Raw genomic sequence first — 15939 nt, 5'->3', positions numbered from 1 at the left:
TCATAATGATCTTACATGGTTTACAATGAGGTGGCTGTTTTAAATTTTTGTCAAAAACCTAGAATGTATATAGAAAGACCATCACAACATCTTTTTGGGATGAGAAAGCTGCCCTTTCACCAATGGCAGCTGTTTTGGATACTAAAACGTGACGTTGATGTTTGTTAGCCCCTCTAAATTAGCCCGAGCTGATCTAACTTCATTTCATATACCATGTCAGATTGCTGAAATGTTCGAGAAGAAAATGTTTTACAAATGGACAATTTGTGACACTGTAGTTTTGATTGCCGCTTTTTCGATCTCTTATATTGCATATTCAGCCGTTAAGTATTGGGGTTTCAAAATCATTATCTACCTTAGTCCTCCTTGACCAGTGAAAAGCAGACCATTTTGGGTTATTTATTATTTGTCTCAGATATATGCGTATCGTAGTCCCTCTAGAAAATTATAAGTATGGAGATGTAACTGGTATCTACAAGTACAGTATCATCAAATGAATTGTTATTAATTTACCTTTTGTTACATTGGCCCACATTATGTTTTTTTGCAGTATCCAAGATAACTGTCAAAATTGATGGTGTGAAAGACTTTACTTATGGAGAGTTGGCGCCTATGCTCAAGTTGGTCAAGGAGGATATGGGAAGGTCTACGGAGGTCCTCTTGCTGACGGCACTGTTGTGGCCATAAAACATGCACAAGAAGGATAGGGTCTAGAAGCAGCAATTAAGGATTTGCTCCCCTTTGTTGAGCACAGACACCATGTAAGGTAATATGAATCCCACAACCATTTGATAGCAAGGGGAAGTGTGTTGTTTTCACAATTCCTAACTCCACTCTCCTGCTTTTGTCATTTTCTTCATAGACCAGGTCTCCATCTTTGGTGTGCCTTCCTATCAAATCAAAACTCATGATTTAAGGGCACGCACCCGAGCAAAATGAGGCAAAAAAGATGGTGATTTAAAGGATGTTCAACACAAGTTAGTTGTAGGTGGAAATGTGCTCACACATCTACTAATAAAATGAGTGTGCATTCCAAGTGGTTTAAGGTCATCCATAAGATCACCTTTAAACCTAGAGGCTTGTGTTCAACTCCTGCTAGCGACCTTTGTTTTACCCAATACATGTGGCTTTGGGAGTGGCTTGTGGGTGTTTTGGTTTATATACCTTACAGGGATAGGTCAAAAGTGACCCTGCCTGATGAGTGCACATAAGAAATTTAGCTTCCTTATGCACCTCTAAATTGATTATCCCATCCTCATGATTTCTTCTTTGTTTCTTCCTGCAGGTGTATATCGATTTTTTCCCCATTCCCTCCTCTGCTTTTTTGAGTGAAAATTGTGGCAACCAATTTTGCGCGGACACAGACATGGACATGAAAATTCAAAATAATTGGAGACATGGCCAAAACGTATTTTTTCATACTTAGATGAAAAAAATTAATAGTATTGGTTTAGCAAAACAAGACCTATTCGAAGGCATGTTCTCACCGTGCATTTATATATAGCTTGTGTGGAGAGAGTTGACACACCTGTTCTTGTCGTAGCTCTCATCGATAGAGACGAGATAGTGTCTTCAAGAAGATTTTGGGGGGGGGGGGGGGGGCGGGCGTGCTGTGTGGTTTGTTCAATTTGATTGAGAGAGGAGATAATGTTATAACTTATATTTGGCCAAGATTTAGGTATCTTTCTTCTCTCCCATTTGCAAAGGTCTCCCTTTTAGGAAACTCATGCCGATATAACATTTCTTTTGATGCATATGTTTTCAGGTGATAAGGGGTAAACTAAGTGACAGGATGGAGCTACTGCAGGCTTTTGTTCCTGTACATAGAGTTCCATTTTTTTTGTTGGTTTCAAAATTTTTTTTTTTTTGATCCGTACTGGTTTCAGTTACTTTGGTGCTTCCAGACGTTGATGTGCTGGCTTACTTGGATTCCAGTTTAGTTAGAATTCAGTTTACTTTGCTACTCCATAGATTATTGAGACATATCCGTTTTGAACTTATTCCTTGATTTTTGGGTACTTTTTCTGATATTCCAAGTTAGTACATTTTTGCTAAAAAAAAATTGTGTTTGTTGTTTTTTTCTAATTGTTAACTTGAAACAAAACCAGTAATTTCTTTAAGTAAAATTATGAAATGATTGATTGTTGGGCTCAACATTCCTAAACCTTTTGTGGACCACCACTTGTGGCCATGCATGTTTCTGACTCATTTAGGGCTTGCCATAGGAATGATAATTGCACAGTAATGCAGAATTGGACTTGCTTAGAAGTTTAAGTATGCGAGTGCCATGACTACTTCCATAAACCTATTGTTATTGTGCAGGACATTAGTCATGGATTGAAGGCGTTCTCTTTTTTAAACTAATCGTGGGTTAAGGAGGGAGGTTAAAGGGATGTTGAATCAAAAGGTACTATGCCATTAGTTTTGAACATTCCAGTTTTGTTGCCTCTTTATTTTCTGTGATAGTTGACTTCACTTACATTACCCTCGATATGTTAGCAAATTTTACTTCAAGTCTAGATAAGCTAGGATGACATGCATGTTACACAATTCCTACACTTTTTAACAAAGTTTTGCTTTGGTTTTATTTTTTCAGGATTGAGCAATTCGGAACACAACAACAATGGAATTATTTTAGGACTACATACGAAGCTTCTCTCTCCTTACTATCTCAAATCTTTGGTTATAATAAAGGATGGGTATTATATATATTGTTGTGGCCTAGGTATTGGAAAAGTTATGTTAGCTATCAATTACTCTCTTATGTTAGGCTGATTATGCGTACTCTTTTTTTTTAGCAATATAATTTATCGAGTGCACTTAGTGAACTTGACCGGTTGATACTGTATGTGTTGGTTGTGGGTCACATTGAGACCACTTCACATGTGCTGTTGAACTCTAATATGGTGGTGAAAGCTTGGTGGTTGTCCCCTTTTCGCTCCAGACCGAAGCATTTGGAGAACGAATAGCTAGGTGATATTTGGAGGCAATTGGGATCAAGTTATGAGGGAGAAGAGAGAGCATAGTTGCCGAGGCAAAAGTGCTATTATATGATGCATCCTCTAAAGAAGAAATTCTTTCTTGCCACCTTGATTTTGTGTTGGACTGCATAGATAACGTAGACACGAAGATAGGACACACTATTTGTTCGCAGTGAGTAGTATCATCCTTGAATGCTTACCGAAAACAACTACTTGGCTCTCAACCTTTTTACTGTTACAATTATGTTCAGAAGTTTAGGGTCATAATTGGTTGCTGAAGTGAGATGTGTGTGTATGCTTGCATGTGTGCGTGTGTGTGATAGGCACATGTATGGTTGTTTACGAATTGCCATGTTTAATTATTTGAGCAAGAGCGCATAATAGCATTAATGGACATAGGGTTTGGAAAATTATTGCACTTGCAGAGATCTTTCATTGTACCTTGAATGATGCATTTTGAGAATTTATAGGTTAGAACTTGTGAATGATTAGTTTTCAGTAGAAAAATATTTTGAACTACCTGCATTCTAGTTATTAAGTTGTCCATCATGAGTTCAAATACCTTATGAATATGATAGAGGCATTACTTGTCAATTTACTATTTCTTGATTCATAATGTGTCACAGGTGGCACTTCTTGCAGCATGTGTGCGTACGGGCACTTCAAAGTTCTGTTTGCAATGGGAGCTAGGGCGAGAACTGACCCTACAAAAATCCGTGTGGCTGATTTAAGAGAGTCGACAAATGACCCACTATCTTTAGCTGTAATTCTTTTGGTGTGCATGATTTGCTTTCTAATACTTTAGGACCATGTAACTAACTACCATAAACTTTACGAAAATAACGTTACTTTAGCATTTGTAAATAGGGTATGCATTATATGATCTACATGTAAATCAGCTAGACTCTTGTTACTTTAATCAATCGATGTAATACGCCTTTCCTCTTCAACGGGCATGACATTCGTGCCTTGCTCCTGGCCAGACCTAGTGGGTAGAAAGGTGAAACAAAACCTCATTTTGGAAGCTTCTTATTGCTCAATTTGGGGGTTTTTTGCCTTTGGGTTTCTCTTTTGCTGTAAAGTAATTATCTCATTTCATCCCTCTTTATCTCTTTCTTAATAACCTCTTGCAGTTAATGGTGAAAAGAATTACACAGAAGCCGAACTCAATCGAGTGCAAGATGGGCGGACTAATTTCATCCCAAAAATTACTATAACTATGTCTTATATGCTAGGTAATTCTATTCTATCTTCTGCTGTTTGACATTGGAAGTTAGATTTGGATTCTCATGGAACAAGATTTCGTTGTGCCATAATTTTTACCGAGTTATTTTCCTTGTGGCTTTATGGTTATTTATGTGATGCTTTTTGGTTTTCTCCTGTTTCACTTGAATGGATTGCTCTCTTTGAAATAGGACTACCTCTCTCTATGTGCTTTAATATAATTTTCTTTTCCAAATTTTTTTTTGGGTACGTTGGAAATTCACAAATTAAGTCTATTAACGGAAGTGCCTTTTGTTACGACTATAGAGAAATATTTTATTCCATTCCAATTCCTTAAATAAGTGTCTAAATTTTGGGTTGTAGCCTATTTCTTCAAAGAGGTAAAAGTTAATACTATTTTTCGAAAGTGGTAAAGTCGATACTTAAAAATACACATGCCTGTTACTCTTTTATCGATTTTGACCATTAATGTTTGGTGCTGGCTTGGCACGCAGGTTGCTTTTAAGAATTTATTGGGGTACACTAAAATGGTTTGGAAACGCTTCATAGATTCCTTGGTTGGCTATGGAATTATCTTCCGATTCATTGCAAAGGATTCCTGTGTGATTTTTTGATAAAAAACAAAGTATTCCCGTGCATATTACTTGCATGTGTAAATCTGTTGGACCATTGACTACTTTAACCAGTCCATGTAATATGCTTCTATAACTATTTCAATTTGCTTCCTGTATTCCCAACTTCACCATTACAAGCTAAACTAACCTGTGCTAAATCAAGCCTGTCATTCGTGCTATGCACGAAGCCCTTGATCTAGTTTTAGTCAATATATAACTGTTGTCTCAATTTCACTTTGTTCTTCTAATCAAAACATTCAATTTTAGGTGAATGATGTCGTGGTGCTTTCAGATTGTGTGCCTTTCAGGTAGTTTTAGTCAGGTCATCTCTCTAGATAGTATCTCTTAGTTTTAGATTTTGAAATTTGATGTTATATGCAAAATTTCATCACACTAAGAGATTTCAAACTCTATTGACCAATAATCTACCTGTTAGTCCAGTTTTTTTTTGCATCCATTACCCATCTCAATACGCTTCCCCCTCTCATAAATGCTCAACAAACTAGTATGTGTATTCCACCTTGTACAATTTCTCTCCGTACCTTGTATGTCAATTAAAAATTTCAAAACCATCCATTAAGAATTTTCGTGCCCCAACTTTTAACATGGTACTTTGTTTTGGAAGAATTTTTTGCTTGATGCATCTAAGTTTCCACCACCATTTAATACAAAGGGCAGTGTGCTTCATCTCCAATGAGAAAGACCTGTACAACCACAATGCCACGCATCTTTACTCGAGCATCGTTACCTTATCAGTGTCAGTTCCTTTTAATCTCCTCAAGTTCATTAACACCATCTTAGCAAACTAGATTTACCGAGAGACCTTCCTCCAAGGGATAAAAATCTCGTCTCACGACAACCCGATTTCTTTTTGAATCATTTAGACATGTGCTTTCACTATCATTATGTGAAGTTTTGCTTTATGATACCTTCCATTTCTTGATTACAAATTTATGTCATACACTTTCTATGATTGCATATGTGTCTTAGAAACTCTAGCCGTATCATTTAAATTTGAGCTTGTTATTGAGCTTGATGTTTCGAATTCACGTACCATGAAGAAATGCCTGCAATTATTTCCCACATTTGAGTTTTGTTTGAAGTACATTGTAAAGTCGCTCTGATTCCATATTTTGTCCCCTTCTTTTGTGTCCATCCATTGGGCCAACAAATAAGGCACTCCTATGAAAAATTACATTATTTTTTCACCGTCACAATTAGTCCTCAACACAAGGTTTTGAAATCCTTTGAAACACAATCAAAATGTTAAAATGGACGAATAAATAGAGGCAGAGGAAGTAGTTTAATAGATTTTATAGGTCGTTTTATGGTGTTGGGCAGGTGCTGACTAGTGACTGTTGAGCACAGTTACACAACATGGTAACTTGTGCCATAAGGTTGAGAAACCATCCTGATACCACTAAACCTATAAAGCTGGTGTTGAGGACCGAAATGTGGCACTATTGAAATTTATTTTTCGTTCTCTTAACTATAATTCCAGGAAATTTTGAAGATAGTGTTGGATTCGGAAAGATAGTAGAAGATCCGTTTAGCTTTAGTGATGATAGAATTTGTATTTTATATGTGATCAATGCAACTATCAGAGAGGTGTGGTCAGATATATTAACCAACATTTAGGAATAAAAGTACGTATCCTTCCAAGAGTTGTTACAGAAATTGCACGACATGTAAATTTAATCTTAGGTTATGCATGTTGAAAATTTGATGTTTCTTGGGCTGTACATGTTGCCAAGGCTTGTCGCGTTGTTTGTGATTCCTTAGTTACATGACAATTCTACTTCTAATGGGAAGACCAAAAGGATCAACAATTATAGCTTCAGTTTACCTATGTTAGAATAGCTGCCACGAAACAAATTCACTTTAGTTCTCAAAGTTATGACACATTTAAGAATTCTCTTGTCATCTCAATACCCCATGGCACACCCAGAATATAGGGCATAAGCAGTTGCTTGATCATGTCCCTATCCTAGTTGCGCGAAGTGGGAGCGGGTACGGGTACATATAGAAGCTCCGAAGGTTTGGAGTGTGAAAGGAACGTGTACATACATTACAAAAATTATGTAGCATAGAATCTGCACTTTAAAAGTACATTCATTGTAGGGAGTAAAAACATGGGCTATTGTAAGATCTATACTTGTCTTAGGCATTGCATGGTTCTCAACGACCTCTAATTCATAAATTGAGTTTTGAACTTGTTGACTTGATCACTTCTGATGATTGTAGATGTCTATGAATGCTGATTTAGGAGGACAAACAATTAGGAAAATAAGTTTTGATATATAATTTTGGAGAATCGAATTATATAATACTTTGAATCGTTGATATAGTTTTTGAAGCTAAATTGAGGAGACAATTGTAGTTTGTGGGCGTTTTTGTGGGCGTGTGTGTAGCCTTGGTTATATTTTTTAAGTGCAAATTGTTTTTGAGTGTGGAGAAATGAGTTATTTGACATCTCTTTCCATTTCTTCACTCTCTTCACTTTATTTTCGAGGGACTATTTTGATTTGTCTCATCATCTTATGCTTTTCGGATATTTATTCCTTTGAAGCATTGGTTCATCTTCGATCTTTTTGGGGAGGGATGCTTTCTTACTCACATATGGATGAAAACATATGCAAATTACTCATTGTATCTAATCCTTTGCATTTAATGTCAAATAATTGATCTGCACTCTTTATGAAAAGTATGAAAATTGCATTGTCTTTTGAGGTCCTTTTTCAGCTTTTGCTCGACTGCCTATTTCTAAAAAATATGTATAGTATGGAGACCAATTGTCATTCTATCTTTACTACTTTCTTTTTGGGTGCAGGATTCCATATGGGTTTGGTGTAGGTGGGCTTTGAAATAAGATGGTGGTGAAAAACTGCCCTTCTTTGTCGAATTATTTGAAGCTAGAAAATGCCTAGACTTTCCGCTAACAGAGAAATATGAGTTTTTGTATAAGTAGGTACTGTTGGTTCAACTACTTGGTTATATCTGGTAGGATACCCTCAGCTTTCTAGAGCACTTTGGAGAGCTATGAATGGTAAAATTTTCCTATTCTCTCCCATCTATTTTCTTTGTGTTGATTTATTTGTCTGTTGTCAATTGGCTTACTTTCATTGATCAACGTTCTCAACACTTATTGTTTATCCACCGATGTTCATAGGAAACGGGCTAATGCTTAACATCACAGTAAGAGAATTCAAACTCTATTGACCAATAATTCACACTTGTTAGACCCCTTTTTTTACATCCATTACCTATCTCAATGCCCCTTTCCCTCTCATAAATGCTCAACAAACTAGGATGTGGAATAATGAATTGTTTAGCATCTCTTTCCATTTATTCACTCTTTTCTTTTTATTTTTGAATGACTATTTTGATTTATCCTATCATCTTATGCTTTTTAGATAGGGTTAAATACTTGGACACCCCTCGAAGTATACCTCTGTCTCGATTACCCCTTCTAAGAATTTTGGCTACAAACAGACCCCCTCATTAAAGTTTTCATTTGGAGGACCTAACCCCATTGGACGGAATGAATGAAAAGCCCATTTTGCCAAAGCATACCCATACCCGTTTTCTTTCTCTCTCCGACTCCCATACCTGATCCAAACTTGGGTGTGAAGTCTTGATTTGAGTTGGCGGCACCATCGGAATCGGGATCACATATCCCTTAGTGGAGAAATGGTTGTCTCCTACTCTCACAAACCTAGTTCATATAGAGAGAAAGAGGAGAGAGAAACTCAATGGAGAAACACATAAGCTCTGTTTCAAGAGCTTTGCTAATGGCATAGGTTTGGGGCTCAAATTAATCAATGGCAAAGAAACCCAAATTAATCAATATCTCGCAATGCCAAACCCAATTTCGTGGCCAATTTATGAACCAAGGTAGAGTTAATTTGGGGATTTTGTACTCTTGGTTCAGTTTATGGGTTTTGGAATTTATGATTTTTTCTGTTGTGGTTGGAATGGAGCAAGGGATCTTCTTATCTATGAACTGTTGAACTGTGTATAGAAAATGATTCATTAAGTTTTCTTGTATAAGAAAGTGATGTCTTTGCTATGTCTCTTCTCTGTATTTTTTTTCCCGTTTGATCTAGTTTGGAGTTTGATGATTGAGGGTTCTGACTTAAAGGGTTTAGATCAATCTGGGTTTTCATTTGGGCTTTTTGATTTTGGATTTCAATTTGAGAATTCAATTTCATTCAACCTCATATGAATTTAGTGATACACTAATTGAGAGAGAGAGAGAGAGAGAGAGTTGGAGTGAGAGAGAAAGGGTGGCTTAGGTGGTGGTCTCTGGCATCTTGGTGGTTGATTGGTCACTAGAAGGTTAAGTTTTTGCCAAAGTGGGGAAAAGTGTAAGTAGGGGGCAATATTGAAACATTTTATCATTTTTGACAGAATTTTGGTGAAAATAGTAATGGTTCTAGACGGAAGCCTAACGGAAGGGGTTTAGAGGACAGGAAAACTTTAATGAGGGGGTCTACCCGTAGGCGAAATTCTTAGAGGGGGGTGAGTGAGACAAAGAGGTATACTTCGAGGGGTGTCCAGGTATTTAACCCTTTTAAATACCTATTCTTGTCAAGAATTGGTTCACCTTCAATCTTTTTGGGGAAAGATGCTTTCTTACTCACACAACGATGAAAACGTATGCAAATTACTCACTATATATAACCTTAGCAGCATATAATCCCAAATAATTCAATCTGCACTCATTATGAATCGTATGGACATTGCATCTTGTCTTTTGAGGTCCTTTCTCGGCTTTTGCTTGACTTCCATTGCTTAAAAATATGCATGGATTGGAGGTAAATGGGATTTCTATCTTCACTAGTTTCTTTTGGGTGCAGGATCCCTTTTGGGTTCGGTGCAGGTGGGCTTGAAATTAAATGGTGGTGAAAAATTGCTTGATTAGGTCCTTATACCAGGGTCTGACATTCGCTCAATGTTCCAGCAAGGGTGCCAAACTTTACAAGACTTCTAATGGTCTCTTGGCATCATTGTTGCCATTCACCAACACTGGTCAACACTCTTTGGTGTTTTTCTTTTTTTTGAACTTCCCCGCCAATGGATCACAGACTTTGTTATTTGACAGTATTAGGATATTTATGGATAGATTGCATACTTTTTACGCAACTATTACCTCCACGAGCAACCATAGTTGTATATTTTCGCATACGAGATCTAGAATGTAGTAGTTTGCCCATTGGTATCAAGGCTTTTAAAATGTTTGCCATTACTTATCTTGACTTCATACGCCCATAAAATACTCTAATGTGATTCTTCGACATACAAGTACAGCTATGGCGTTTGATATATTTTGTTGGTGGGATTTTGCGTACTCATTTTGTTGTTTGTTTGTAGTATGGAAGTAGAACTTTGAAGACCTAATAGAAATAATTGGACTTAAACTGACTATTAGTAAGATTCTAACATTAATGATCTCAGTTCAACTAACCCTTTGTGTATACCTGATATGGATCTTTGATATTGAGCTTCTAACTGATCAAGTGCTTGTACTCCTAGGTTTCTAGGGGAGGTTTCAAGGCTTTTAAAATGTTTGCCATTACTTATCTTGACTTCATACACCCATAAAATACTCTAATGTGATTCTTCGACATACAAGTACAGCTATGGTGTTTGATATATTTTGTTGGTGGGGATTTTGCGTACTCATTTTGTTGTTTGTTTGTAGTATGGAAGTAGAACTTTGAAAGACCTAAGAGAAATAATTGGACTTAAACTGACTATTAGTAAGATACTAACATTGATGATCTCAGTTCAACTAACCCTTTGTGTATACCTGATATGGATTTTTGATATTGAGCTTCTAACTGATCAAGTGCTTGTACTCCTAGGTTTCTAGGGGAGGTTTTGGGGTTTGGGCTTACGAAGAAGGGTCAAATGCCCGATGGTGCTAATCTTCTAGCATATTAACTTACTAACATCCAATTGGTTACGTAAAAATAAAAGAATGTATGGATCTGAATTTTCATGAATATATGGTTTTGGCAGATATAATGTTTCTTTTTGTTTGCTACAGATGTTTCAACCGATGGGAGATGGTGCTCAATAGTGCTATGGGTGGTTCCCTAATCTCGCATCCATGTTGTGAGATGGTCAAATTTGAAATACCACCTTCTATCTCTTTGTCCATTTATGCAGTCTCACTGATTTAAACCAGGCATATCCACGCTCTATGCCATCTCTCGTTTACATGCTTGCATTTTGTTGCCTAGATAGGAAACTATTGCTGCACAATAATGGCTAATGACAAATGCCTTTAATACAGAATATTATTTTATTTTCTGTAGAAGTCATAGCATAAACTTTATCTTTTTTAGATGTAACTCGAGTTCACCACGAGCTTTAGTTTATCATTCAGAGGGTAAAACTATCGATGACGCCAGGTGGTACCACCTGGCAGGTCCAGGACCCTACCACATTGTATGACATGCTAAGTGTGGAATTACAAGATGTGCGCTTTAGAGCACAAATTGGTGGGCTACTTTGCCATTAGTGGATTACTTCTTGGCTAACCTATGTTCAACTTATGAAATGCCTCTGTGGTGAGTCTGGTGGTTTTCACTAACTCCTAAATGTTGCAGCTTGATGACATCATGCTGGTGCTAGCAGCCATCATGTGATATGTTCTATTGGTTTGTTCCTTTCTTTTTACTTTGGCACACGCCCCACTCGTTGGCCTCGAATAGAATTTTGGGGTGGGGATTCATGTCATGAGAATCAACCTCTCCCCAAAATATGAGGTGAGGCTGCCTGCGTGCTACCTTTCTTTAACTCTGCTGTAGCCGGAGCCTTCTGCACTAGGATCTTATGTTGTGATGACCATTATGATCTCAGTGCTCCACAATAGTATATTCACGACATTAGGTTTAGAAACCCATTTTAATTTTAATTGTACTTCTAAAATAGCATGCAAGTGTTTTGCTTATGTGCTTACTATGTAAATCATTTCCCCAGGAATGAACTTTGTCCCCTATCCGAGTTTTGTCATTAAAAGTTAAAATTTCTCATGGTACATTTTCTTTTTGGGTTCATTAAGCACTTTTCTTTATTTCAACAAGAATCGGGATTTAAATTTTGAGGATTTTTTTATTGCGTCACGCAAAAGGTTGGCTGCATATGGTTTGTTCTCCACCGTCTACGTGAAACCGTTATTTCCTTAAATAGCATTTGTACGAAAACATCATTTGATTTCTTTTTAAAGGCTATCATTCTATGGAAATCCTTTAATCTATTTTGGTCGTTTGATATAATATCATCTCAGGGTGCCACTCCACATGAAAAAGAGACAAGATGAGACATGTGAACAATTACATTCTGTTTTAGGCGACTCATCTATTAGGTGTGAACTTAAGTTGGCTGGACCTCAGTATGATTTTCATTAAGGTTCCTCTTCTTTTTCTCCAATTGTTTCTGAAGAGTTTTTGTTTCTATATATAGTCTCGACATGCCATGAGTAGGATATTTCCTCTAATCTTTACATGTTTTTTCCTTCACATGAGATGGGTATTGTCAAGCTTGATTATTTAGGACAAAAGAAAAGTAGTTTACATTTGGTATTTTTCAATCTATATGTTGGTGTTTATCGATTGGTGTTTTGATGCATGATGTATTCCTTCTTTTGCTTTTGCATGCAGGGTGTTAAAACTTTGTGGTCTGCGGTACGCCAATAGGTAAATACCTTCTTCAGACTATAATGGATATAATAAGTAGCTTCTTATTTTTCAATAGGTAGGCTGATGCTATTAGTATTACTCAGTTCTCTTAGTTTTCCTTGAGTGAACCTGGAAGAAGTGTTTTTATGTCCAATTAAGTTGGTGGCAGTGCTAATATATTGTTTGCTTGATTGTGTATGTGAATCTCTCCAACAATCACATATAACATTTTGTTTGGGACCCTGTATTTCCTCGAAAGTAATTACTTCAGGAAGGATCACCTGATATGAGAAAGCACTTTGATTTATTTTCTCTATTGTGTAAACCATTCATTTCGAGTTTTTGATGCAACCTCTGTTTGATTCTTTGAAGTCTTGGTTGGTGTCTTTGAAAAGAAACTTGGCCTTCTCTTGGTTGGAGGAGGTGAATCGTACTGTATGTTATGACCTTCTTCAAAGAGGCCGGTGTTGGCCTCTGGCATTTAGCTGTCTGTGCATTTTCAGATCCTTTTCTTTTCTTTTGCCAATAGTGTTCCGCATGGGAATACCTTTGGAGTTCTGTTATTTGTGTTTGGAGTTATCTTTTTTCTTTTGTGTCAAATTTTCATCACATATTTGTATGTACAGTTATGTTGCGAAACAAAAGAAAAAATACAAACATCTGGAGACAAAATATGACGAGAGAATTCAAAATTTCCCTTTTTTTCTACGGGAGAAGAATGAAAAGCTGACGATGTGCCATGTTAGGTTGTTGATGTATTTGTTTTGGAGTTGATTTTGTGTTTGGTTGGTGTCTTATCAACTCTCTGTGGGGTTTGGCTAGCTCATGATTTGTGGGGTGGTATGAGCCAACTTGGTATATATTTCCTTCACGATGATGCCATTTTTCATTCTCCCTATTAAGTTGTTTTAGTCTCTACTCAAGCTAATATAATTCTTTTTCTTATAACGAAGAAAAGGAAAAGATCTTTCTCCTAAACTTTAAAGTTGCTTTGTGCGGAGATTAATACTGTTATTATTTTGGTGATTACAACTAGGTCAATGATTGGTTGCTGATTCTTTCGACAAAGCTTGTGAATGCTCTACTTGTATATTTAACAATATGGCATACTAATAATAACTCATTTTCCCTTGCTGGCTGGAAACCCTTTTATTCGACAATTACTTTCAATTTGCTAAGGAGATTCAATATTTTCTGGGGATCAGAGTGTTGGTGTGTTGTACTTGACAATTACTTTCAATTTGCTAAGGAGGTTCAATATTTTCTTGGGAGTGTTGGTGTATTGTAATGTGGTCATGCATGAGATCTCGTTGAGTTCAATATGCTATCGAAAAAAGTAGTGATGAGATGTCCTTTTTTCATTGACACGCTAATTACCAAACCAAACTAAGCCTTGTGTCCCAATCAATTGGGGTCGGCTACATGAATCCTGTTTTTCATTGAGTTCTGTCTAGGGCTGCCTCTTCACTTAGATTTAGTAGCCAAAGGCCTACCATATCACGGTATCCAAAGTCAGTTTAGGTTTTTCTCTTCCCCTAGCCCGACTATCCATTACTATCATGTCACTACTCTTCTTGACTACTGTGTTTGCAGGTCTACGGTAGTCTACAGTAAATATGTCCGAACCACCTTTGTCTATTTTATCTCAACTTATCCTATATAGGTACAACTCCTACAGTCTCGCGGATACTTTCGTTTCTAATTCTATCACTCCTAGTCTTACCACACATCCACTTCAACATCCTCATTCCACCTAGACTCATCTTCCTCACTCATTGCTTCTTGATAGGCCAACACTCCGTCCCGTATAGCATCGCTAGTTGGATTGGGTTTATCTAAGGAAACTAACCGTGGTGGTTTATTTGGCGTTTCTTTCCATTTGAATTTTTCATATAGACTAGTGCTTTGTTTCTATTCCTTTGAAGCATTGGCTTATTGCCAATCTTATAGGGAATTATGTGTTATGGTTAGGGATGCAAGTTTTCGCACTGATGGTTAAGGTTTTTTTTTGTTTTTTTGTAGTGAGGCCACTATTTTGGCTTTTGCTTGATTGCCCATTACTTTAAAGGACTGTCTTCTGAAATTATTACTATGAGATGTGTAATGGTTGTAAATAACTAACACATGCAATTAAAAAATGTATACTTGTCTTGGGCATCGCATGGTACTAACGACATCTTATTCATAAATTAATGAACATGTTAACTTGATCACTTCTGATGATCGTAGATGTTGATTTACGAGGATAAATGATTGGTGAAACTAAGTTTTGATGTATTATTTTAGGAAATCGAATTGTATAAGACTTTGCATTAATGTTAGAGTTTTTGAAGCTTAATTTGAGGATACAATGGTAGTTTTATGGGCGTTTTTGTGTGTGCAGTGTTTGTTATATTTGTTAAGTGCCAATTGTTTCAAGTGTGGAGAAGTTGGGGGAACCTTCAATGTATCGAGGGGGCTCTGTTTTCTTACTAGTTTCTTTTTGGGTGTAGGATCCCATTTGGGTTCGGTGCAGGTGAGCCTCAAACTAGATGGTGGTGAATAACTGCTCAATTTGAGTTTTTCTTTGATTGCTTGGTATCTCTCTCCATTTCTTATTTGATTTTATATTTATTTTCGTATATTGACTGTGGTTGTATTTCTATTCCTTTGAAGTATTGGCTCACTTCCAATCTATTTAGGAGGAATAATTGTGACTTGCATATCTACTACTGAAAAAAATGTGAAACCCAGTTAATGGTTTCCCACACTTTACATTCCAAAAATACCTTCTCAGAACTCTTGAAATTGCTTATTCACCCCAAATTAAAAGACGGCTTCCTTTTGGAATCATCTTTCGTGTGAAACATTTATCGTTCCAGTTCTCACTTCTGCACTATCTTTCGCACTGCATCGTTTCTAAACGACACCCAAATCAAACTAAAACCCAAGCAATGCTCGATTCCTCCTCCTCCAAACCAAAGAAGTGCATAAGACCCTCACACCAAATCCTATCAAATCCATGGGGTTCTCCACCTCCTGAAGATCCCCTTTATGGTGGCCTTGAACGTCCTGTGTCAACAGTTGCTCATCGCCCACAACCACTTTAAACATGAGTTCCTTCTAACCTCTATTATGGATGGTCCAAACACATCTTGTATGTCCCATAAAAATAAAAAAAAGGAGACTAAGGAGAGGATATTGTTTAGGAAGAACATATGACTCTCCAATTCATAGTTACAAGGTCTGTCAATTGACACTCTTTTTCTTGGGTTTTTAGAGAACAAAAGAATGTATACAGATGAATCCAGAGTGAAAACTAGTTGATGGTACCTTTCAGAATTTATGCATCTTTTTCGTACAAGAAACCAAGAACTTTTCAAGTGAGTACCTTGTTCTCTAATGGGAAAAACCTTTGAGTAAGGTGTTCAATAAAATGCCTTCTCCATTTTG

At 36.9% G+C, this 15939-nt stretch overlaps 1 long non-coding RNA gene across 1 annotated transcript in view; it reads left to right on the top strand.

Moving 5' to 3' along the window:
- Positions 1 to 13345, top strand: part of LOC131312950 (uncharacterized) — a 28125-nt gene extending 14780 nt beyond the window's left edge. Inside the window, exons 3-14 of the long non-coding RNA XR_009196022.1 lie at positions 551 to 761; positions 863 to 1408; positions 1766 to 1819; positions 2323 to 2407; positions 2597 to 2725; positions 3608 to 3981; positions 4115 to 4216; positions 5087 to 5127; positions 7650 to 7865; positions 9679 to 9850; positions 10872 to 11595; positions 12117 to 13345. This is a non-coding gene — a long non-coding RNA (uncharacterized LOC131312950). The remainder of the gene's footprint in view (positions 1 to 550; positions 762 to 862; positions 1409 to 1765; positions 1820 to 2322; positions 2408 to 2596; positions 2726 to 3607; positions 3982 to 4114; positions 4217 to 5086; positions 5128 to 7649; positions 7866 to 9678; positions 9851 to 10871; positions 11596 to 12116) is intronic.
- The last annotated feature ends 2594 nt before the right edge of the window (positions 13346 to 15939 follow it).

This window comes from Rhododendron vialii, chromosome 13a (genome assembly GCF_030253575.1).
Source record: "Rhododendron vialii isolate Sample 1 chromosome 13a, ASM3025357v1".
NCBI lineage: Eukaryota > Viridiplantae > Streptophyta > Magnoliopsida > Ericales > Ericaceae > Rhododendron > Rhododendron vialii.
This window is presented reverse-complemented; position numbering and strand designations above follow the sequence as displayed.